The following is an 18,544-nucleotide window of genomic DNA, read 5'->3' as shown; positions in this document are numbered from 1 at the left end:
CACAGGGCAATTTGGCAAATATCGGCAATTCTGCCCACTTGGCTGGATGAGTGCTGTTCCATCCACACTCAATCATCAGGATAAAACAGCCTGCTTAATTAGCACCACATCCTCAAACATTTGCTCCCTCCTAAACCAATACTCAATGGCAGCAATCTGTGTAATCTACAAGAAGCACTGGAGAAAATTGCTACTTCTTCGATAGTAACTTCCAAACCGACAGCCACTACCATTGAGAAGGACAAGGGCAGCAAATACATGGGAATACCAGCACCTGTAAGATTCCCTCTAAGTCATTCATCATCTTGACTTGGAAATATATCACTGTTCCTTCATTGGCACTGGCTCAAAATCCTGGGACTCAGCACTGTGGGTATATCTACACTCAACTGCAGCAGTTCAAGAAGGCAGCAGTCCATTTCCACCTCAAGGTCAACCTCCCACATTATTCCGTTTCTTTATTTGTTTAGCAAATGAAAATCCCCAGAGTTAAGCAATCAGCTCCTCATTTGCTGAGCTTATGGTTAGGTAGTCTGCTACTTTGAGGGACACTCCTTGGGAACGTGCATCATTATTTGTGTCTGTCCACCAGTGCGTATGGTATTTGTATTGACGCCTCGGTGATGGAGGTTGGCTGCACAGGGGCAGGAGATTATTCTATAGTTCCTGGATAATTGGCGACCCAAATCACCTTATTGTTCCCTCCAGAAGCAAAGCCTTATTGTCTAATTCATTACTAGATCAAGTAGTAATGGTTTGTCCTTGACCTGTTTGGCAAGGACCACTCTCATCGTGGTAGTTCAAAACTTGTCATTTAATAAATGGGATAAGTCACCATTAGAGACTTCCCTGTTTCCTTGAACCAAAGAACATCTGCTGGTAGATCTTGGAAGGCTGCTCATATGAGGCACCGAGATAGAAGGCAGACAGTAGGTGAGTTGAGCAGGATGTTGAGGAGTGAGTAAGTGAGGTACAGCATAGATGGTTTGAATCAGCTTCTGGTGTGTCGCTGGTTGATGTCAATAATTGTGAAGACAGGAGACGGCGATTTGAGCAGATGGTTACAGTTATGATGCCCATTACTGTACTCAGTTGGGCTCCAACAAGATGTGTGCTCAATGACCATTACCAAACAGTTGCGCAGTAATCTATGGATTATGATAGTTTTTCCCCCATGGGTGGATAGTCAGAGTCTTTCTTCCCAGGGCAGGCTGACACCACATTTTGCTAAGAAGGATCCCATCTTGTGGATGCTGTTGTCAAGAGTAGAGGAGTTGTCTTCCCAGAGATCTGGCGGAGGAGTCCTCACCACCAGACCAGGTGGTTTGAGATCGCCACCCAGGTTGGTGGTCTTCCCCGCTCTGCCAGGTTGGGTGTAATGTTCTGCCCTTCTGCTGCCTCATATTTATCTGTGCCACAACACCCACCTGTCACCAGTACTTTCACTCTGACACGCACTCTATAGAATATAACAGTAACCATAAGAAATAGGAATAGGAGTAGGCTGTACAGCTAGCTCCTCGAGCTTGCTCGACTCTTCAATAGAATCATGGCTGATCCAATTCCCTGCCCTTTCCCCATTACCCTTGCTGATCAAAAATCTATCTATCTCAGCCTTAAATATACACAAGGTCTGTGCTCCCACAGCACTCTGTGGCAAGGTGTTCCAAAGACAACGGCCCTCTGAGAGAAGAAATTCCTACTCATCTCAGTCTTAACTTGACACACCTCTATTCTTAGACTTTTCTCCCAGACCCTAGACTCTTCCATGATGGGAAACATTCTCTCAACATTTACCTTGTCAAGCCCGTTAGGAATCCTATATGTTTCAATAAGATCACCTCTCATTCTTCTAAATTCCAATGAGTCCCAACCTGTTTAGCATTTGCTCATAAGACAATCATAAGATTATCCTAGTAAACCTTCTCTGAACTGCCTCCAACGAAATGATAACTTTCCTTAAATAACAGGACCAAAACTTCAGATGAGCTCTCACCAACACCTTGTACACTTACAGTAAGACTTAACTACTCTTATGCTCCAACCCACTTGAAATAAAGGCCAACATTCTGTTAGCCTTCATGATTACCTACTGCATCTGTGTGCTTGCTTTCTGTGTTTTGTTATCCATTTAAATAATATTTTGTTGTTTGTTCTCCCTTTCACAACTTTGTACTTTCCAACATTATACTCTATTTGCCAACTTTTTGTCCACTTACCTATCTTATCAATATCTCTCTGTAAACTGCATCTCTTTCACAACTTGCCTTTCCACCTAATTATTGTCTGCAAATTTGGCTATAGTATATTCACTTCTTTCTTCCAAGTCATCAATATATATTGAAAACAGTTGGGGTCCCAACACTGATTTCCGTGGAACCCCACTGGTCACCAACCTGGAAAAGAATCCCTTATTCCCATTAGCTGCCCATAAGCCATTTCTCCAACCATGCCAATATAGTATCTCCAACACTGTGGGCTCTTACAACTTAATCTTTTGTGAGATACCTTGTCGAATGCCTTCTGGAACACCTTCCCTCACTCACCCTCGTTACCTCACTTTTTGCCACAACCACTCCACACTGCCTCTTCATTCCCTTGAAACACCTCAACACCTTTCCTCCATATGCACCAGCCCTAACATACGTCATTTCTTCCATATGCCATCTCCTCCCCACAATGACTCCCATTTGGACTACTTCCCAAAGACCTTCGGACATATCCCACTGCTCACTGCAGATGAATGAATGAATGACTGTTGATTATTTGTTTATTGTCACATATGTCTTGAAGATACAGTGAAAAGTGTTTTGTTGCCACAATCAGCGGTACCATTTTGAGAATACTAAGGCCACATGATAGAGGTAACACAGTGACATGGCACACTCACATATGAGAAAATGTGGGCATTCTCAAATAAGGATTGCTGCACAGCACTGCCACCTGACTGGTTGTCTGACTGTGCCAAATGCCAAAGCATGCTGAGGACATACCGATAATCACCAGGTGAATGTGCTCAGGACAGTAAGAGAGGAGCCTTGATAGGCAGCCTGGTCCACATCATATAATAGGTTCTTTCCCTTATGCAGTTCCAGTACCCGATGCAGCCATACACTGCTGATTGTCAGTGTGCCCTCCTAGACCAGTCAGCCCTTACATGGCACAGTGCCACTGTATTAGAGGATTCCAAGATGGTGGTGATGTCTTTCTGAAAGGTGGAGATAATGGATCTGATGTCCATAATGGAACAGTACATGAAGCTGGTGCTGATGCTCTGCAGTTTGTCCGTGACCCATATTGAATCATCTGGAGCAAGTGATGAACCTGCCAAGAACTCACTGTAGTTTCAATGTCGAGTTTTGCCAACAGTTTGTGTGGCAAGTTTGGTAAGATTGCAGTTCATGGTGAATGGGCTGTTAACAAGCTGTTTAACAAACAACAACTCTGTTCCCTGGAAAAAAATCTTGTCATGAGCAAAGCAGGGTAGTTGGTGCGAGATGATCTCGCCATTGAGGCAAATATCTCATCCAGTTCTACCGCCCATCTCGCTATAAAAACAATGAGGCAGCAAGAACTGCAGATGCTGGAGTCAAAGACAACACAGTATGGAGCTGGAGGAACACAGCAGGCCAGGCAGCACTGAAATGAAGAAGAAGGGTCCTGACCCGAAACTTAAGTTTTCCTGTTCCTCTGATGCTACTTGGCCTGCTGTGTTCATTTCGAGTCAGGACCCTTCTTCTTCATTTCAGTGCTGCCTGGCCTGCTGTGTTCCTCCATCTCCACACTGTGTTCTCACTATGAAAACAATCTGTCTCTCAACGTCAGCAAAACTAAAGAACAGATCATCGACTTCAGAAAGAATGGAGAAGAACACGCCCCCATCTACATCAACGGAACTGAGGTAGAGAGAATGAAGAGCAACAAGTTCCTCGGAGTGACGAAAACAGACGATCCATGTAAACGCGACAGTCAAGAAGGCACAACAATGCTTCTTCTTCCTCAGGCAGCTCAGGAAATTTGGCATGTCCCTCACCAACTTCTACAGATGCACCATTGAAAGCATGCCGTCAGGGTGAATTACAGCCTGGTATGGCAACTGCTCTGCCCAGGACCGTAAAAAAACTACAGAAGGTGGTGTGCACAGCCCAGACCATCACGGAAGCCAACCTTCCATCCATGGAATCTATTTACACGGCTCGCTGCCGCAGAAAGGCAGCCAACATCATCAAAGACCCATCGCACCACAGTAATGCTCTCCTACAACCTCTCTTGTCAGGCAAAAGATACAGAAGCCTGAGTACATGCACAAGTAGGTTCAGGAACAGCTTCTTTCTGGCCATTATTAGACCATTTAATGGATTGTAGCCTCAAATAATGTAACCTGTATGCCTCTTAAGTTTTTTCGATCTGTACATCCTTCACTTGCTGAGATCTGTCTGTATCGCTCGTAAACAAAGCTTTCATTGTATTTTGGTACACGTGACAATAAAATCAATCAACCAATCAATAAAATCCACACCGGTCAGAGCCTAGTAAAATTGCACCCAATGTTTTTACAAATTTGTCATGCATGTTATCCCAGTTAAAAATGTTATATTTCATCCCTGTTGAAAATTGCATTGAAAACTAGATCCAAGCATTGCCCAGCAACAGACCCGCCCATTATTTAACATTTAACTATAGTTTTAAGTTAGCAAAGCACTGAAAGTAACCATTTCTGATCCCTCAATTTGAGCAAGTGAACAAATAGAAACTGCTTTTAATATTCTTTCCATTTCATTGTTTCCAAACTGGTAAGGAGGGGCACAATGTTAGGAGAATCACAGAAATTTACTGAAGGAAAGTTTTAAAACAAAATTACACAGATGATGATTAAACCATTAAATTCTTATGCCATTTACATAGAATTCATGAGCACATAAGTAGGCCATTTAGTCCAACAAATCTGTGCTGGTGTCCTTTTATCATATTTTGTTGCAACACATATTTTCCACACTCTATCAAAAGGACTTCAAAAGGTGATTCCCACCCCTCCTCGAAGTTTTGCAGCTGTCTTGAGAACTGTGTATGTGCTTCGTTTGAAAAGGAAAAGAAGTCCTGCATTTCAGTGGTGTTTGTCAATTTCTTAGCGAAGATCCTCCAAATAGATTTACAGCCAACTGAGTGATTAAAAAGCATTCTGAAAACAGAGAACAAATAGAATGAAGCTAGGCTAGCTTTTCTTCCTGTGGTGAAAAGCACTGGGTCAGACTTGTGTAATTGAAAAGCTTCTTTTTTGCTATAGCAGTTAATGATTTTATGAAGTGATATGAGACAGTGCACAAAGTTCAGTCAAGCACTTGGTTTGGCAAGAAAGACCTGTGCTTGACTAACATGTCCAGAATTTAATATTTTTCCAGTACCTAGTTAGTAATAGTTAAAAATGGCCTGAGAGTAAACTGGATTGCAAATAAATTTTCACTTACTGTTCGGACTTCAGTAGGTAGGATTATTAAATGGTGTCCCCTAAAAGTGAGCAATTGGCTTTAAATTCATTTGGGAAATTTTGAGGTCATGAAAGGCATGATATGAACACCAGTGTCCTATTTTGCATTGTGAGAGCATTAAGGGGATGGAGGAGTTTTTTTCTCGATATTTGGAAGCATTTGAAAATGGTTTGAGCCTTGAAAATTGGCCAGAATCAAAGTAAATTGACTTCACAATTTAATTTGATATCATATACAATAGACTTAAGTGAGAAAGGCAGATCACAGATAACAGTGAGTATGTACATAGATAAACAATGTACAGCCCCAGATGTTAATGCCTTCTTCCAGTGAGGACCTTTTTGTAATCACTGAGGAGGAAAGCGCCAGGTTCCTAAAGATCCTAGATCAAACATCATCTCAGTGGAAAGATCACCAGGAAAGGGAATTTTTATTTTAGAAATTGTTGCACACAAAAGAAACACTTGCATTTGAAAGGAGAGACGGTGTTAACAGTTCAGGAAAGAGCTCGTAACTGAAAGATAGTTATAGTAAACTGCTTTACAAGACTGTAAAGAAAGTAAAGACGTTCAAAAGGTATGTTGAGAGGCAGGAAAACTGGCAGCTGTTACAAAAAAAGCAAAACATGGGCCTAATATCCTGTGGAAAATATACATTTGAACAAGTATAAATCTATTATGTAAAGTAGAAAGATCAACAGGGATTTGAAAAAAATTAGAAGTTGAAGGAAGTTCTTTTGACAAGTCTTTTGGTCATATCTCTTTTAGCTATGCATGCATCTCTTGTGAAACATTTTGAGAATTTTTTCTGTTTTAGTTGCTATATAAATGAAAATAGTTCTCGAACGATGACATCTAGAGCAGCGAGGCAATGAGAAAAAACATCAGAAGGACAAACCTGGGTTTTAGGTACCTGGAGCATCGTACAAAATTTTTTCACAGGTACACAGTATCATGTTGAAGTGGCAGGCAACTGGAGACCCAGGGACTCTGGACATTTCTGTGTCAGTCTTGCTGTAGTGTTCCAGTGAGGCTCAAAACAAGCTGAAGGAACAACACTTCATCTTCTGCTGGGAAACCTTACAGCCTTCCGGACTCAATATTAAGTTTAACAATTTCAGAGCGTCAACACCTACTCCGTGTTCATTCCCCACCCCCAGACCTCTAGATCTTGCTTTCTATGAGTTGCTCCCAGCGTAGTCCTGTTGGCACCCATTCAGCCTTTGTCTCTCTCCTGCTTTTTCAGCAATCCCTTTGTCTGCTCTACTTTTTTTTCTCTTTCGTTGGCACTATGTCCATCTATTTGACTCATTCCCCCCCCACTCCAAGTCATCAGATAAATACTGCCATTTCCCAGCTGCTTTCAGTTCTGACAAAAAGTCACTGGACTCTTTTTTTTCTCCACATATGCTGCCAGACCTGCTGAGTTTCTCCACCACTTCCTGTTTTTGTTTCAGATCTCAAGCATCCCTCAGTTAAGTAGAACATAGAACAGTACAGCACAGTACTGGCCCTTTGGCCTGTGATGTTGTGCCGACCTATTATCCTACTAAGATCAATCTACCCTGCATACCCTACATTTTACTGTCCCCCATGTGCCTATCCAAGAGTCGCTTAAGTGTCTCTAAAATATCTGACTCTGCTACCACCGCCGGCAGCGCATTCCATACGCCCACCACTCTCTGTGTGAAGAATCTACCTCTGACATCTCCCCTATACCTTCCTCCAATCACCTTAAAATTATGCCCCCTCGTAATAGTCATTTCCGCCCTGGGAAAAAGTCTCTGACTATCCACTCTATCTATGCCTCTCATCATCTTGTAAACCTCTATCAAGTCACCTCTCATCCTTCTTCGCTCCAATGAAAAAAGCCCTAGCTCCCTCAGCCTTTCCTCATAAGACCTGCCCTCCAGTCCAGACAGCATCCTGTTCTTTGTCTTATTAAAGCGTGGGTGGAGTTAGTTAGATGGATAGAAGATGGAAGGTCAATAGAGATTGGCAGTTAGTCTCTTAACAATGTAGCAGTAAGGTTAGAGCCTGGTATATCTCACATTATCATGTGTACATAAAATTAATATTTATTAAACAGACTTCTAAAGAAGCTTAAGACTGAAAATGGATCTTGACCTTGCCCTCTCCTCAGCTGGATGCAGCTAGATATGGCCATAAAACCATGTGACAAAAGAGAAACAAGTTGAGTGCCAGTGGACTTTTCCTGTCTGCTGTCTTAAAATTAGGTGGAAAGCAGTGAAAGAAATCTTAATGAGCATCAGTGACCTAATCAGTAGGCTGTAACATATTAAGGTGAAAGATGTGCTGCTGGGGTAGAAGCTCAGAGATGGAAGTAACCTGTGAGGAAATGGTGTGAAGCCTGGCATGCACCTCATGTGTTGTGCATCTCATTCTCACTTGCTTGAGTATCCCATGCAAAACTGTCCTCATGCTGTGGACTAAGGTGACAGAATTTATTCTGTTGTGTTCTGTTGCAGGCTGGTTTTTGACACTAGGTTATGAAAGTAACAACAGGAAATCTGGAAGAGATGGAAGATTTTTATTTCAAAAGGAAGTAAAAAGCCCTTGAAAAGTTCTGATTCCTGCTGAAGGATATAAATGTGACAAGCTCCAGTGACACACCATGTATTGCATCACATAGGTGAATAAAACAGTTCTTCTCAGGACTTGCAGTTCTAGAATTGGATAATGTAGACACAAGTTGGTACAGTTACATTAGTTACAAAAGTATATGCAAAATTTTATCTGCAGTAAATATATAACATGATACCAAAACTGGTTGTAAAGCTGAGACGCTATCACTGGTTTAAGGTAGGATATACTAAAATCATTTATAGGTTATACTAGAGGACTAAATGAAACTTGCTGCACATTGCTCCCTTCTCCCTTAATCTACTGGGAGTTGTTTTTGAAGGAAACGCATTGCAAATTTTTTGTCTTAAAACAGTTACTGCTTTTCCTATCAGGTGTGGTAAACATGCATGTGGAAACTGCCATATATTCTTGGATAATATCCTGAGGAGTAGAATGTAGATGACAAGTAGGGATTCAAGAATAGATCTCATGGGAGGTCATCAGAGGGAAATGGCGTAGGAGCAGAAAGAGCAGTCTTTGCAGTTATCCTCTGTCTACAACTGTGTAAATAAAAATAGAACCTGGTACATATAGTCCCACAGGCTAGATGATTGAGGAGAGGTGTTGGGAGAGGGTGGAGTAGTCCATTATGTCAAAGGCTGTGAACAAGTCAACAGGATGAAGAAGAATAGTTTTGTCACAGCCACAGAGGATATAATTTATGATTTCGTTGAGGGCCTTTTTAAGGCTGTGGCCGAAGGAAAACCAAATCAGGTTAACTCAAACATGGAGTTTGACAAAAGATACAGCTTGGGGTCACAAGGGAGGGTGGATTAGGTGGTAGTTACTGAGAATAGAGAGGTCAAGGTTTTTTCAGATGTGAGGGTGACAACAGATTTGAAATTGAGGGTGACAATATCTGAGAAGAGAGAACCATATTTGCTAGTAGGAGAAGGTGTCTGGACAGCAGAATGGGGAAAGGAGATGAAAGGGCGCTCCCTGCGAGATAGTGAACTGATTACTTTTGTCACAGACGTGGATAGTGCATTGGTCCACACTGCAGATAAGCTCAATGCTTGCGTGATGGAGGAAGAAATATAACAATTGGATGACACCAGGAATGCCTGCCTTGTGGTAAAGTTAAACTACAGGTATCTTTGTGACAGAGCTAAGCAACTGCTTCCATGTGAGATGAAAACAAGTTGCCCTAGACCATTACTAGGTAGGTCTGTCATAGTCTCTGACATGATTAGTGAATGATGTTGGACTGCATAAATCCATCCGATGCTGACAGATTTCCCCATTATTCCTTCTTTGATTATCGTGCTAACACCCATGGGGCCTTGAAACCAAATCTCTTATTTAATGAAAAATTAGCAGTGTAGGTAACAAATCCTGCTGAGCGCTTTGTACCTCACATGCGATAATACTGCTTTGCTTTAAATTGCAGTAAAGCTACTCTAAACTCTGAAACTCGAGGGCTTGGATACCAAAAAGCAAACAAAGGCTATTAAACTTTAAGTTTATCTATTGGCCTGAAACACAGGTTGAGCAATTGTTATTTCAAAATCAAGCAGCCAATGACTTCCCAATGGAATAATGGACTCATCATTATTTGCAAAATTAAGAAGGGTAGAATAATTCTTGCACATTGGCAGTTTGAGAAATTAATGGTCAAATGACCATATAATTAGAATGTACCTGGGAATACAATGAATAGTTCTGGTTTCCATATTATATTACAGGACATAGAGACTCCAGAAAATATGTAAAAATCAGTTTACTAGAATTATACCAGAAGTGAGGAGTTGTACCTATCAGAAACAGAGATTGAGAGGAGAAAACTGAGAAGTGACCTGAAAGAGATCTTCAAGACTGTGAAACGTTTTGATATAGTAAAAAGGAAGTTGTTTCCAGTGCAGGTGAGACCAGAGCTGGGGTTCATAAATGTAAAATAATTACTAATAAATTTGATAGGGAATCCCAAATGGCCCCCATTACTTAGAGGCTGGTGAGTATTGGAACTTGCTGCCAGAAGTAGTTGAGTTGAATAGTGTTGAAAACATTCAAGAAGAAGCTAGGTAAAGTAAACAGAAGAGAAAGGGTTAGATATAGAATCCCTACAGTGTGGAAACAGGCCCTTTTGCCCAACAAGTCCACAGAGCATCCTACCCAGGCCCATTCCCCTATAAACCCATCTAATCTACAAATCCCTAGACACCATGGCCAGTCCACCTAACCTGCACATCTTTGTGACTGGGAGGAAACTGGAGCACCTGGAGGAACTCCATGCAGATGTGGGGAGAATGTGCAAACTCCACACAGACAGTTGCCTGAGGGTGGAATTGAACCTGGGTCCCTGGTGCTATGAGGCACCAGTGCTAACCACTGAGCCACCGAGCCACCGAGCCACCCCTTGGTTAGAAGAGATTCATGTGGAGTACAAACACCACATTGGCTCTCTTGGTGCTGCAATTACTGCGTAAAAACAAGGGAATGAGAGAAACTCAGTGCAAACCACAATGAAATCAGAGCCATAACTGCGTTTGTAGAGGAGTTGCTGGTTGGGTGTCATTAATGCTGTCAAGAGTTTAGGAGATGATTGCACAACATGGGCATTCTGGCCCCCCCAAATGAGACTGCTGCCTCTAGCATAACTTTGTTAACACCAAAGGAAAAAGGGCAGATCAATCCAGCTGAAAACCACCCCACATACTTCACAATACATTAAAGTGTATGATGCAGAGTTGTAAATCACCAGTTACTGAATCGTCATCACATCAACAGTTTGCAACTTCCTAGCATGCTCCTCAGTGCTGGAAGATGCAACAGATCACTTTTTTCCTCATCTCCTCTCTTTGCTTTGCCAATTACCTTAAACCCATGTCCTCTTGTTTACCAACCCTCCACCAATGCAAACAGGTTTCCTTATTTAAAGTATTAAAACCGTTTACAATTTTGAACACCTCTAAATTTCTCCCAAACCTATTTGCTTAAAGGAAAACAATCCCAGCCACAACAGTCTCTTCACATATCTGAAGTTCGTCATGCTTAATATCTTTCTTGTGAATCTTCTCTGTACCTTTTCCGCATTTTTTTTAACATCTTCCTAAATTATGGTGCACAGAATTGGACACAAAATCCAGTTGATGTTTAAGCAGTGCTTTATAAAAGATCATTGCAATGCATTTCACCAAGAAACTTTAAGTTCAGCAATCTCATTGAGAACATTAATTACGAAAGTGACCACACTTCTCTACGTGACCTGTTATAACTGCAGATGGTGCTGTGATAGCCTGAAAATGTTAAACGTCGCTTGACTCCTTACAGTGGATTGCTTTTCAATGGCAACGCGCAGATCCTACATCAGACGCCACTAGGTGGCTTTGTAGTATTGATTTAGGTCTCACTATAATTGAGGGGAAGCATGATTTTTAATTGTTCGTAAGTTGTAATGAGTTGATAATTGCAGCCGGACAGTTTTTGTTTTAACTCGTACAATCACTTTGCATTTTAACAGGCTTGTTTGAGTCCTACTGTCATGACACCTCCCAGTGGGGCCCAGCTGTGGTGATCAGCTAAAACCTGTTCCTAGGTGACAAGTTCATGAATGTTGGTGATGTTGGCTAGCAGCCGGATGACGTGGTGAGGGATTCTCGATTTATCTGATGGCTGTGCAGGAATGGCGCCATATTTAAAGGGTAGCCTTGGCCTGCGTCAGGGTTGGAAATCAGCCAGCAGGCTATTCAAGAGGGCTTGAAGGTTCAAGTCTCCGGTGTTTGAATTTCTCTCGGTCCTTCATGACAAGGCAACACCCAAGACCATTAGGTGGCATCGGCAAGTTAAACTGAGGTTTGGGACGCCACTTTCCAGCCAGAGCATCGCCGCTCGAAAATGAAGAAGGGCAGAGGAAATGCGCCTACAGTACCTCTCCCTTTCCTTGTGGGCAGCTTCCCACTTCTTGGCCCCTTAGGAACGTCAGATCTGCGATGCCACTTTAAGGGGTATCCCCTCTCTGCACCTCAGTGGTGTGCTGCCCCTATAGGTTCCTGTGTTCTGACTGGCCTGAAGCCTGGCTCCTCTGAGAGTCAGCTCAGCAAGGTTTCACCCTTCCAGTCACCTGGAAGTCCAAAAGACTTTCACACTGACTCATGGTAGCTGCATGCAATTTGTCAGCTTTCACCGTGGTTGGGTTCCTGATATATCAATGATCTTTTCGCTGCATTTTGTTAATCTCCCACCGTGGATTTGATTGATTTTAGATTTCATACCATGGCAGATGGTAGAATTTGAATTCGATAAAAATCCAAAACTAAGATTATAATGATGACCATTGTTGATTATCAGAAAAACCCATCTGGTTCACTAATGTCCTTTAGGGAAGGAAACTGTCATCCTTGCCTGGTCTTGCCTACATGTGACTCCAGACCCACAGCAATGTGGTTGACTCTTAACTGCTCTCTGGGCACTTGGGGATGGGTAATAAATGCTGGCCTAGCCAGCGAAGCACTCATCCTGTAAATGTGTTTAAAAAAGAGAAGGCTGATATGTGGCTTACCACATTTTCCCAATGCCCTTTCACCAGCTTGCCCATTCTATGGGCTCCATATAACCAGTCCTGCTGCGGTTTCTGGGTCTATTGTAGCAGTCTGGCCATCAGACATGATACATGCGGATTGATTCAAATTCCATTGTTGATCCTTTCATGGAGTAAAATCCCCTCAAAAAAGATTTCACACAACCACAACTTGCAGGTTCATTTTGCCTGCACGATCACATAAAATGTTCAACACCAATGCAGCAGCTCATTGTGCATCTCTCTCACTTTTCATTAACATCAAAACCAGAGGTAGTAAGATTTGCAATCTACACATTTTACGTCCAAAACAAGGATCCCACAGTTATCCACCCTGGACTCGTTATTAAACTCTCTTAATTTTTACATACTACCTTCCTCCCTGAACAGTTAATTCCACATGATTCTCTTTGTTAGACAGTTAAATCTAAACTACACGCTTCACTTTTCTTTAAGTTTGAGCGTATGTGCTCTGATTGTGGATAATTGGGAATCTTGAATATATTCTTTGATTCTTTCATGGGATGTGGGTAACACTAGCTGAGTCTCATTACCCTTGAGAAGGTGGCAATGAGTCTCAGTGCAGCCCATATAGTGTAGGTATATCTACAGTGCTATTAGGAAGGGAGGTCTAGGATTTTGACTCAGTGACACTGAAGAATTGGTGATTATGGTGGTTCAGTGACTAACACTGCTGCCTCACAGTGCCAGGGACCTGGGTTCAATTTCACCCTTGGGTGACTGATTTTGTGTGGAATTTGCGCACTATTCTCATGGATTTCTTCCGAGTGGTCTGGTTTCATGATTCTGCAAACTTCTATCAAATCTCCTCTCCAAGGATAACTGTCCCAATTTATTGTCATAATTGAAGTTTCTCATTCCTGGAGCCATTCTTGTAAATCGCTTCTGCATTCTCTCCAGTGCATTCATGTTTTTCCTACAATGGGCATCCACAACTATACATGATAACACATGTAAATCAAAGAGTTTGCACAAACTCATTAGTGTCAGGCAGCAGTCACTCTATCATAAGGAGAACCATTATAGGTCACAAACTACTAGAAGAGACAAGGTTACAGAAAGCTCCTGTGTAAAGAATGCAGCCCTTAGTCATAAACATGGTGGCGACATGAACCACTGTCGAAGGAGCTGTGGCAAGTTGCTGCAGTGCATCTTGTAGATGGTGCACGCTACTGCTACTGTGATGGAGGAAGTTGATATTGAAGTTGGTGGATGGTTTACCAATCAAGCAGGCTGCTTTGTCCAGAATGAGATTCTTAAGTTTTGTTGGAGCTGCACTTATCTAGGGAAGTGGGGAGTATTCCATCCTGATTTATGCCTTGTAGATGGTGGACAGGCTTTGGGGAGTCCAGAGAATTTGCCTTAGAATTCCCAACCTTTGACCTGCTCTTAAAGTCACAGTTCTTATATGGTTAATTCAGTTCGGTCTCTGGTCATTTGTAGCCTCCATTTGGTAGATTGTCAGGATTAGGTACAGCATACCCAGTTTATTGACTTTCTATGAATCATGCCAAGAAAAATCTACTGGCAGTTTTCTAAAAAAACTTTATACGCATTTCCTCGACATTGTACTTCCATCATCAGCCACATTTCAGATGTCAAACACTAAGCACATTTTCATGTCATACTCACAGTTGGAAGTGAATATTCAAGCTTCTCCCATTTCAGTTTAAATTTCTCTTGCTCCATTGCTAATATGCAAGTATTCTAATTGTGTTTCAAAAATTAATTTTGATTCATTCTTGTACAAATATTTTGGCAAGGGGACGGCAAAGCGATCAAAATGTCTTTTGAAACTTCTTGGTTTCATCATTTTAATGCCCTCAGCCTTCTGGCAACATTTCAAAAATAATAATAGAAGTGACTTTTTTTTCCGCAATGATTTAAATCACTGACGAAACAGCCTTGAGTGCCTGACGAGCTTCATGAACCGACTTAGTCGAACTTTTCAGTCTTTCTTTAAAGCTTGTTTCTGAAGTCAGTATTTTTCTCAGATATGTCAGCCATGGCTCAGTACCTAGCACACTTGCCTTTGATTACAACAATCATGTCTCCAAGACTGACTCCAGCAACTTGATCACAAAATATGGGCTGACCCTGTGGGGTGCAGAACTGAGCACTACTCTCTGGATGAGATGTTTAACCAGTGTTGAATGAGATGTTTACCTGAGGCTGGACACAAGAAGACCTGAATCAGGTTCACTGATGACACGACTGTTGCAAACAATGACAAGTCAGAATACAGGGGAGAGTTAGAGTGCTTGTTGGCATGGTGTATAGACAACAAACTGTCCATCAATGTAAGCAAAGTGAAAGAGCTGGTGATTGACTTCATGAAGCAAGGTGGAGGGCACGCTCCTGAGGCGGAGACAGTCAAGATCATCAAGTTCCGGAGAGTGATTATCACCAGCAATCTGTCCTGGTCCACCCACATTGACGCTATGGTCAAGAAAGCACAACAATGCCTCTACTTCCTCAGGAGGCTAAGGAAATTCGGCATGTCCACAAAGACTGTTACCAATTTTTTTTAGATTCACCATAGAAAGCGTGCCATCCGGATGCACCGCAGTTTTGTATGGCAACTGCTCCACCCAAGACCATAAGAAACTACAGAGAGTTGTGAACACAGCCCAGCACATCACACAAGCCAATCTTCCATCCATTTACTCCATCTCTTCTTCTCGCTGGCTCAGGAAGGCAGCCAACATAATCAAAGGCCCCTCCCACCCGAGTTATCATGTCTACCAACCTCTTCCATCAGGCAGAAGATACAGGAGCTTAAATACCGACAGTTTCAAAAACAGCTCCTTCCCAGCTGTTATTAGACTTCCGAATGAACCTCTCAAATTTTAACACAGGGACAAAAACAAAGTTGCTGGAAAAGCTCAGCAGGTCTGGCAGCATCTGTGGAGGAGAAAACAGAGTTAACGTTTCGGGTCCGGTGACCCTTCCTCAGAACTTCCTTCTCTCAAATTTTAAGTTTAATGTTGATCTTATTCTTTGTGCACATTCTCTGCAGCTGTAAAATTGCATTCTTCACTCTGTTCTATGACTCTAATGTGCTTTGTATGGCATGATATACCTGTAATGCACGCAAAACAAAACTTTTCACTGTACCTAGGCACATGCGACAATAATAAATAAAATCAAAATCTCTGCTTTGCATTTTCTGTTTTGTCTTCCATAAGAGCCTCGTTTTTGCCCCTCGCTTCAATTGTATTTGTGCTGCTCAGGCATGGTGTTGGCTGTAACCAGCCAAGTCTGCAGTCTTGACGCTGGGCAGCCATCTTGGCGCACACTGCCTAAAGTTGACTAAATGGAGGATTGTTGACTGAATGTGGCCAGCACATTATCCAGTATTCCTGATGCCTACAATTGATAAATCAGCTGCAAGCCCGCTTCTGCCGACTGCTGAGGTTATTGAGGAAAATCAAGTGCTGTTGCGGATAAGAATGGTTGACCAGTATGAGCTGCAGTCTGAGAAATACAATAGGAATGGCAGCATGCTCATTCTCATTCTGAGAGAGTGAGACTGCTCCCCCTTCAAGTCTCATCTGACAGCTATTCACCAACTGAATAAATATCAAACTCACTGACTCCCTCTCTTGGTTTCATTCTGATTAATAATTAGATACTTGCTGACCCGGCACTTCCCAATTATGTCAGACTTCAACAAATAAATCATTCTTGGTATATTAGTGTTCCCTTTGCACTGTGCTGGTTCCTTGTGAAAACTATTTGATTAATCCTACTCCTCTGCTATTTCTGTTCTCCTTAAAGTATTTACATAATTACGTTTTATCAATGAATCTCCCTTCCACCATCTTTTCAGGCAGTGGCGATTAAAGCAAACCCATTCATTAAAAAAAAAGTAACTTGCATTTATGAAGTGCCTTTATACCTCTCAGAAGGTCCCAAAATAAATACAATTAATTGCTTTTTGTAATCCTGTGTGAATGAACTGCACAAAGCAAGGCACTTGTCTCAAAAGATGAAATTTTTTCCAAGTTCATTTTTGGCAGAAAGGCTAGAAAAAATGGATCAGGAAGGCATCTGGAGGGGTGGACAATATCTTAGCACCACCACAGCATTTTTCCAGCAGTGTGGACATTGGCAGTTTGGCTGCCTGCCAGGGGTTCAACTTAAGTGCCCATTTAAGGGCCACTTTTCAACCATGTGGGCATTTTGCCTGCACAGGGCAATGTGGGGACACTGACAGGTAAACCTGGTGTTTGACAAGCAGGCTCTGGGCTGGGATAGGGTGTGGTCCTTCCTCCTTTAAGGGCACCTCATCGCTATGGAATAGGCCTCATTAGGTATGGTCACCCTTGTGGCCTTGTTAATTGGCTCTCCTTTGGAGGCCCTAAACCTATTGATGCACCCTCTCCTTGCAGGATCACTGCTATTGAGCCTGCTGACCTGCCAATCTGGGCGCCCTTGGGTTCCAGCTGCTTTCCTCAATTGGATGCAGCCTGTAGCAATATACCACCTCAGAATCCCAAAGTCCCCTCCCGCTTTCGTCTCCAGGGGCTGGATTCTTCCCACTCCATAAAATTTGGCCAAAGCAGTAATCCTATTATTATGGCATTGGTTGAGGAGGGAACACTGATCGAAACGCTGGGGGAACCTCTGAATTGTTATGAAGTGAGTGTGAGTACTATCTAACTAGGATTAGAATTAGCTTTATTGTCACATGTACTCAAATATAAGTTGCCAGTTAGAGAGCCATCTTAGGTACAAAGGTACCTAGGTACAGCTTCTTCAGTTAGAGATGAGTTATAGCATAACAATGTCATCAACACATAGCACCACATTAGGTACAGAGTACCTAGGTGCAATCCTTAGTGTACAGACTAGAGAAATGAAGAGAAAAGTTACATTGCAGCAATACATAGTATAACCTAAGTTAGAAAAACAAGAAGTAAACTTACAAAGACAATATTGAATATCTAAAATAAGATTGTCTTTTATTCTTGACTAGAATCTCAATATCTTTATTCATCCATTGTTCCTTAATCTTACCAGCCTTACCCTTCACGCTAATGGGAGCATAATGCCTGTGAATTCTCATCATCACACTCTTGAAAGCATCCCACTTGTCAGAAGTCCTTTTACCTGCAAAAAGTCTACTCCAATCAACTTTTGAAAGTTCTTGTCTCATACCATTAAAATTTGCCTTACTCCAAGTAAAAAACTTTAACTTTGATGGAAGGGTTATCCTTTTTCATAATCATTTTGAAACTAATAGAATTATGATCACTACACCCAAAATGTTCCCCTACTTTTATTTCAGTCACCTGCCCTACCTTATTGTCCAAAAGAAGGTCTAGTTTTGCTCCTTCTCTAGTAGGAGCATCCACATATTGATAAAGAAACTTTCTTGAACACATTTGACAAATTCTTCACCATCCAAACTTTTAACACTATGGTAGCCCCAGTCAATGTTTGGAAAATTAAAATCCCCCATTGTTATGCTTGCATATATCTGAGATCTCCCTAAATATTTGTTTCTCAATTTCCCTCTGACTATTGGGGAGCCTATAGTACAATCCCACCAAGGTGATCTTTTCTTTCTTATTTCTAATTTCTACCCATTTATTTTCACTGGACACTTTTTCAGAAATATCTTCTCTAGTTACAGTTGTAATTGATTCTTTAATCAAAAACAGTACTCTCCCTCCCTTATTTCCTCCTTTCTTATCCTTCTTATAGCATCTAAAACTGTGAACATTGAACTGTCAGTCCTGTTCATCTCTTAGCCAAGTTTCTGTAATAGCTATGACATTCTTACCGATGTGTGCAATAATTTCTGGGTTCTCAATGTCACATGTAACAATATGCTTGAAATGCCTAGTTATGTCCTTAATCCTAGCACC

This window comes from Rhincodon typus, chromosome 8 (genome assembly GCF_021869965.1).
Source record: "Rhincodon typus isolate 14 chromosome 8, sRhiTyp1.1, whole genome shotgun sequence".
Lineage (NCBI taxonomy): Eukaryota > Metazoa > Chordata > Chondrichthyes > Orectolobiformes > Rhincodontidae > Rhincodon > Rhincodon typus.
The sequence above is the reverse complement of the archived record's forward strand: the minus strand, read 5'-3'. Positions refer to the sequence as shown.